We start from the raw sequence: 8077 nt of genomic DNA on the forward strand, positions 1-8077 counted from the left end.
CCAAAACGTCAGCCTTTCTGCTCCTATGATGCTGCTTGGCCTGCTGTGTTCATCCAGCCCTGCACCTTCCACACATCTATTGTGTTTGGGTGTTATAGTGATTGTGTCTATTGTCGAATTAGGATTTCCAAGCTGTAATCTTTATCAACCTGCAAGGATTGGCTTTGTACTTACATTCATTCTTCACTCACTCTTTGAAATTCTGTCTTCAGTTTGTTGAGTAAATCCTTTCTATGGGGGTGGGTGAGATTACCAACTCAATAATTCCACTTGTTAGCCCCCCTTCTGAAAAATCAGAGAATGCGTTATTTTCTTCATCATTGTTCATGAAATGGTCCATGCCTTCTCTCTAAACCAACATGAATTCAAGTTGATAAATATAGAAGTTTGATCTGACTTGAATTGCTTTCCAAGTGTGATACATATCTTTTAGCTCTTTGGCTAATCCTGTTATGTTAAGTCTCTGCAGACCTTTGTTCCCAATTACCAAGCCAATCTTCACGGCTAGTTTTTCTGCATTGGACACACCCAAATCTAGAATCCATAGCCAGGATGCTGTTTAAATATTTTAAATTCTTTTGGGAGACTGCTGTGGCCCAGTTTAAACTAGGGAATTTTGTGGACACTCCAACGATATGTCTTTGGCCTACTCTTGATTTTGCACAACCTGATCACTTGCCTTTCTCAAGTGATTTGAATTGAGGTCACAAAAACAAATTTGTCTGCTTACCAGTAAGCTGTGTTTTCAACACTCTTTGACACTGTTACAAACAAAGACATCAAAAGTTGTCCTCTACAATTTAGCATGTTTTAAGACTATCAACTATGGGTTTTACATCTAGATTTTTCATGCTTTCTCACTGTTCAAATGCAATCAGCCTCAGGAACACATTGTTTTCCACTGCTGTTCATCATGTCAAGTTAATGATGATAATCGATCCCTCATTCAAATTAGTTTATTTAAGACAGTCGAGCACTTTATAAGTTATGATGCAGACATTACAGCAAAACAACATTTTCTGTGCGTGCAGCTTGCAAATCCATTGAAGACAAAGTGACAGTCAGAATCACACCATTGTACACAGCACATGGATTTCTTAAAGGTGTGCATAAAGGCAAGGTACACATACAATACATACGTCTGGCCACAAGAATTTATAAATTTATAAAAGTCACCCCTACTTTATTTTACAGTTTAAATTCTTTATCGGCTTCTAAATTGTCAGTACAGTTTGAAATAAAGTTGGGAATGGACACAGCAATTTATCTTTCCATCTCCCTTACATTTTCAATACAATAATTTGATTAATTAAGTATTGACTTTCTTTATAATGATGCTGATGTAATGACAACTCAGTTTAGTTTGATATTAGCTATGCCTTGACAGTATAATTTACTGTAAAATGAGCTCTGCTGCAGATTGAAAGTCTCTCAAATCTTACCATAATAGGCACCTTGTTCAATGTGACATATTCCATTCTATTTTACAACAGAAGTTGATTCATTTTCATACAAAGTTCATTCTTCACTGATTAGTAGCTTTCATTTCAATTCATTTATGTTGTGATACGTTTGAGTGAAACCTTTGTTCAGGGTACTGACAATACACATTTTGAGTGACACATTAAAGATGCAAAATGACAACTTAGTTTGTGGTAGCTGAAGCGACAGATTGTCTGTTCTTAAACTGAAGACCTTTGTAGCTTGCTCCTGGGATCAAACCGCAACAAAGAACAATGTTGGGAACAAAGAACATAGTCACAAGGACCTTATGTTTTACAGAACACTTGGGAGGTGTGTAAAAAAGCAGGCATTTTTGAGAGGGAAACCTAGTGGTCCTAACATATTTTTGAAGTGAATTTAATGGCACTGGTCCCATCTACTGGCTGGAGAGCCGATGACAACTTTGGTCCAGTTATAAACAGGAGCCCCACATGATAAGATTAAATCTCAGTCATGTACGTACCTGCCTTCTCCTGGGGATCCTAGTCATTTGGACCAGTGACCTTTGCTGGGACTGCTGGCCCAGAGAAAATTTGTGGGGCAGATTCGTCAACGCCAGTCATACAGGCCCCAGCAGAGACAGGGGAAGGATGTCCGGTGCAGAGGGTACTTTAAGCAAGGGCAGTCCTTGCAGCTAACATGGCCCTCATTGAGGTACAGGGTGCCCAATCAAGGGGGTGTCTCCGCCCTTCAAAACCTGCACATTTGCTGCCAGGACACGTCGTGTGGTGAACTGACATGTCCACCCGTTCCACCACCACCAGAGAGACAAGGTGAGGTTTTTATATGGCAATTAATTGGCCATTAGAGGGCATCTGGCCTAAAGGTGGGAAGTTTGACCTCCTTCCATGCCCTTGACTTCACTGGTAGTAGTCTGGAAAGTGGTGCGACTCTAACATCTTGCCATTCAATCAAACACCCTGCCCCTTCTTCATGTACATGCCAAGGGGAATTAAATTCTTCTAGTTGTCCTGTTTGGAAATCAATTTTACTTACCCATTTTCACCAATACCGACCATATGGTTCAAACTTTTTCACAGCACGAGCTCTCATCTATGTGTAGAAATTCCTCGAGAGTTTCAAACAGACAGTGTAGATATTTTGTTGGAATTACAAATGGATAGTATGGATAGTGAAGGTTGATCTGAAAAATTCCAGTCAACATAAATGCAACTGAATTCAGGAAGTGAAAGCTATGATTCATGACTGAAGGTCCTATGCAAAGCGACTACGACAGGATATCTTGACGCAATGCAAGATGTGCAATACACTCTCAGATGTTTTTGTTCATATAGGTATGTCAAGAGGTGTAATACTTAAAGAGAAACAAATGAATGCTCTCAAAGCTATTCCTATGACTTATTATAGTAGACATAAGGGTATGGAGCAAACAAGACACCAGGCATATGTTATGACCAGGTAAGGAAAGGACATTGTCTTTTTTCTGTTTTAAGCCCCTCTTGGTCAGTTGCAGCAATTAGTTTTTATTTCTTTTCTGGCATGTCGCTAACATATTTCAATTGAAATATAGGTGACTCGAAAATGAAGGAGCCAATTACCAAGAATTTCTTGACTTGTGGTCGGAATAATTTTACTATCCACTAACACTAAGAAGAAAAGTAATAAAAATATATCGTCAAACAAACATACACAAACACAGGTAATAAGTTTAAAATGAGAGTGGTGTGGACAGGGAGAAATAAGACTGTTCTGTTTAAGAATCTTTACAATCTTTGTGATATTATAGTTTAAACATTATTGATTAATTGTTAAATCAGATTTACAACAGTAACAAAATCTGTAGATATCTTAAGCTCTTGGTGAACGTTTGTTTTCCCAAGCTGCTTTTGTACTAGCTATTGTTTTCCGAGATGATGAGAAAACCAGGCAGGGAGAGAAAGTTCTAGCTCTTGTTATTCCAGATTTGATTTTCCTTCATTCTGCTCTGCTGCTGAGAAAACAGCTGTTGAATTACAGTTCAATACATTTCCCAGAGTCTGGCTCCATTGTCTTTGAGATTGGCTAACTGCGAGGCAAGCCATTCATCTCCCAACATGTGAAATGATTGTATACATATGAATTAAACGGAAGATATAAATTATAAGACCTTTACTAAGCCGCCGATCTTTTATATGTTTAAATAAAAATGGTAGTGCAGGCTGATTAGTTCATACCATGGGTCTCACAAAAATGCCTTATTCTGTGGTTAGGTACCACTGTAGCCATTTTAGGCCAAGGTTCCTCCTTATTCACAAACATTTAGTCATGAAAGATCTCAGGTATAACTATCAGATGATGGAATTTGAAGTTCCATTGTCCATATTTTCCACCATTGTAACACACGGGCTACTGTCTATTGGCCAGGGATCAACAATGATGGTTTGCGAGATGTGCTAGAGTCACCAAACACAACACAAACAAAGAACATCTATGCTATGCTCGTAAGATTTCATCAGTTTCTTGGTTCACAGTCACAACAGATTTATTCGTCATTAATGGAGACAACTTTTTGCTCCTCACCGATTCCTGTTCCAAACTTTTAATTGCTGTCCTCTTCAGTTAATCTAATATAGAGTGTTTATTAAATAATTCCACCAATTTTTAAGTTGACAATGATCTCCTCTCATGTTCCTCCTGAATTTTAATTTGTGTCCCCCTTAAGATTAGAGTGAAATTTTTATACCAACTATCCAAGTTGTAGAGCCTCAGTTCTTACCCAAAAATATTGGAAAATTGCAGAATATTGTCCTTAGTTTCTGGACATGCACCATCAGGAGATGAAAGTCCCTTTCAGTCATGCAAACTCCACCTTCTTGCTGTCAATTTTTGAAAATATAAACATATGAACAAGATACAAGAGTAGGACATTCGGCCCTTTGAACCTGCTCCACCATTTGGTAAAATCATGTCCAATCTGATTTTAATCTCAACTCCACATTCCTGCTTACATCCAACATTCATTCATCCCTTGGTAATAAAGAATCTATATCTACCTCTGCCCTAAAAATATTTAAAGATTCAGCATCCTTTTGAGGAAGCAAATTCCTAGACTCACCACTCTCTGAGAGAAAATAATGTTTCCTCAACTCTGTTCTAATTGGGCACTCCCTTATTTTTAACCTATGATCCCTAGTTCTAGATTCTCTCACAAGAGGAAACACGGGCGGCACAGTGGCTCAGTGGTTAGCACTGCTGCCTCAGAGCGCCAGGGACCCAGGTTTGATTCCACCCTCGGGCGACTGTCTGTGTGGAGTTTACATATTCTCCCTGTGTCTGCGTGGGTTTCCTCCCACAGTCCAAAGGTGTGCAGGCTAGATGGATAGGCCATGCTAAATTGCCCATAGTGTTCAGGGATGTGTAGATATAAGGGGATGGGTCTGGGTGGGATGCTCTAAGGGTCAATGTGGACTTGTTGGGTCGAAAGGCCAGTTTCAACACTGTAGGGATTCTATGATCTATTCAATATCCACGCAGTCAAGTCCACTTGTGATCTCACATGTTTCAATTAAGTCATCTGTGACTCTTCTAAACTCCAGAGGATACAGGCCTAGCCACTCTTGATTTTCTTCATAAGGCAATCTGCAATTATTCCATTGAAGAAAACAGCAATTTATCAATGACCATAATATATGACCTCATACTCACATTACAAAACCTTGCTAAACAGGAGATCAGGTCAGACAATTGGACATGGAGATCACCAAATCTCATTCTTGTCTCCTCCAACGTTTCGCTCAATCAGATTAATAACTGGAAAATGTGAGCAGCTGTAGTTTCGTTACAAAAATCCCTACGGGTGAATTATAATTGGATAGAGTCATAGAGTGATACAGCATGGAAACAGACCGTGGCTTTGTCATCAAGTGAAGCTCTTCGCTAAGACTTCAGGATTTAATCCAGAATACAAAATTAAATTCTTTGCAGCCGTACTTGAAAAACCGAACAGAATATCAATAGTTAAATGAAAACTGCAGAGGATGTAAGAAGGAGTGTAAAATTGAGCAGTGAGTGCTTATTTTGTAGAGGAAAAGATACAGTGGTCAGCCGCTTCTTGCCCATATTGTATTGGATCTAAACTGATAAATAAAGCTTGGTTTGAGTGCAAGGTATTCAGTCATAAATAAGGCTCGGTTTGAGTGGGAGGTTTTGGTTCAAAGTGTGCCTTTTTACTTGAAACAAACATTTAGAAAGAGATAGAAATTGAATCTATAATCACAGTTTTTAAAAGGAAAACTGATGAATATTTGGAAAGGATTTTTAAGTGTTCAGGGTTGAGGGGTGGGGAAATTGCATGAATTTGATAACTCTTTTAAGGAGCCATCACTGTAATGAAGGAATGAATGGCCTTGCTTGTGACGTAAGCATATTTGAGCTCAAAGTGAGGCCCAGGGACCAATCTTCTCATTGCACAAGGAAACCTAAAGCTTTCTCCACTGTCACAATGCCAAGTATCAACCGCCTCACTCCTCACCACTTTCCTAACTGCCAGGGACCAATTCTGCAGGTTCTGGGCTTACACACCTTTCACAGAACTGACTTCTATCACCCTGGCCTGAGGTGATTAATGCTGGGTTCCAGTAGGGGTCAGATCTGGTGTAAATATTTTCAAGGAAAATCCTGCAGAATTTTTTTGTGCTCTAGTATCGTTGAGATTTGGGACCTTTCATGCAACGTGGTGCCTCTGGCAAGGCCAAAAGTTGTTGTGTGTCCCTAATTGCCCCTCAGCTGACGGGCTTGCTTTGCTATTTCAGAGGGTAGCTGTGAATCAACAGTCACATATAGCCCAAACAATTTCCTTCCCTAAAGGTCATTAATGAACCAAATAGGTTTAAAAACCAATCGATTACAGTTGTCATGGCCACTGCTATTGAGATTAGATTAGGTATTCCACATTTATTAATTGAATTTAAATTTGATTAGTTGCTGTGGGGTAAGTTGAATCCCTGCCTGGTGTTTAAGTGTACCACACAACAGTCTATTCAACGCAAGGTCTTTAGTGAAGTGATCCTTAAGATATTTGCCGATAGTTTGTACGATTATGGTGGAGGTTAAGTGTCTATGTCAGACTGGGACATTTGTAAATGTTGGCCTTTCAATCAGGACATCCCCTTTTCACACAAAGTAAAGAAAAAGGCATGCATTATCATGCATATTTTTAGATACCCAAGTTACCAACTATAGACACTACTGTGGTCATGCCTCGGCCACTTGTTAGATCCAACAGTCTCTGCATATGCATTTCACATATAATCCTCAAATCACGCTCGTCTCTTAATTGCATATGTTTCGTTGCCATTGGCTGTTGATCTGGACGGTGTTAAAGTGTCATCCCTGTGTCATCTCTTGTTGCTGTGGTGACCGCTGCTGTTTAATTTCTGTTTCTGCGGATGTCTGGATTTGATGGCTGATATACGATGTGCGCAGGGAGTGTACAGTTCGCTTCTTCCTGATCAGACACATGCAGAGGAAGAACAACATTTCCAGTTGGGAGTATGTGTCAGAAGTTGTTATGCTACATCTTGTCATTCATGTCCACTGCATTTGGCCAAGGAGACAGCTGCTCCATGCAGGTCCCAAATTGCCCACTTGGACTGGCTTTTGTTGCAATCATTGATTGGTTATACACTGCCTGACTCTCCAAGAGTCAACTCTGGCAATGATTTGGCATTCTTGTCGAAATAAAATTTGGCTTTTAGCAGTTTTGCCTTGATTTCTTCACTCACACCCATTACCTCAGTAGCTTTTTTTTTGCAATTGAAAGATAAGTTTCTGACATTAGTTTCCCTGCTTCAGGAAGTGTGTTTCTCCATGCAAGGATAGCTTTGCATACATCTGTGTTAGATTTGCTCAATTTATTCATGATTCATTTGGCGATTTTCAGTGCTGCCTCAGCCTTTCTTTTCGGTTGTGAATAGTGTGGAGATGATGTGTGGTGTTGAATTTCCCAATCTTTCATGCAGTGACTGAATTCATCACTCATGAACTGAACTGCAGTGTTGTTCATGACGATGTTCAGAATGTCATAATGGCTGAAGTGTGCTTTTAGGCTTTCAACATTCTCAGTGGTAATCATTGAAGTCAACCGGCCCACCTCCCAGTCATAAGAATAATAGTCTACTGAATCAAGACAATCAGTTGTTGTTAGTGTGAAGGCAACTGCTCCCTGTTTCATCTCTGTCCTGTCTGGGCTGTCATGTGCCACCAGCAGCTATTATGCTTCCTTAGATTAATATTCATTGCAAGCAATACGATGACCGTTGTGGTCTTTGATTTTGTTCCTCATGTCAGCCCAGTATAACACATTTCTTGTTTTCCTCACACTTGATTCCATTCTTGGTTGGCTTGCATGGATGCACTTTAAATACTTGGAATATTGTGTTCAGTTCTGGTCACCTCATTACAGGAAAGAAGCTTTAGAGAGGGTGCAGAGGAGATTTATCAGGATGCTGCCTGGACTGGAGGGCAGGTCTTATGAGGAAAGTTTGAGGGAGCTAGGGCTTTTCTCATTGGAGCGAAGAAGAATGAGAGGCGACTTGATAGAGGTTTACAAAATGATGAGAGGCATAGATAGAGT

The sequence above is a fragment of the Rhincodon typus genome, chromosome 1 (assembly GCF_021869965.1).
Source record: "Rhincodon typus isolate 14 chromosome 1, sRhiTyp1.1, whole genome shotgun sequence".
In the NCBI taxonomy this organism is placed as follows: Eukaryota; Metazoa; Chordata; class Chondrichthyes; order Orectolobiformes; family Rhincodontidae; genus Rhincodon; species Rhincodon typus.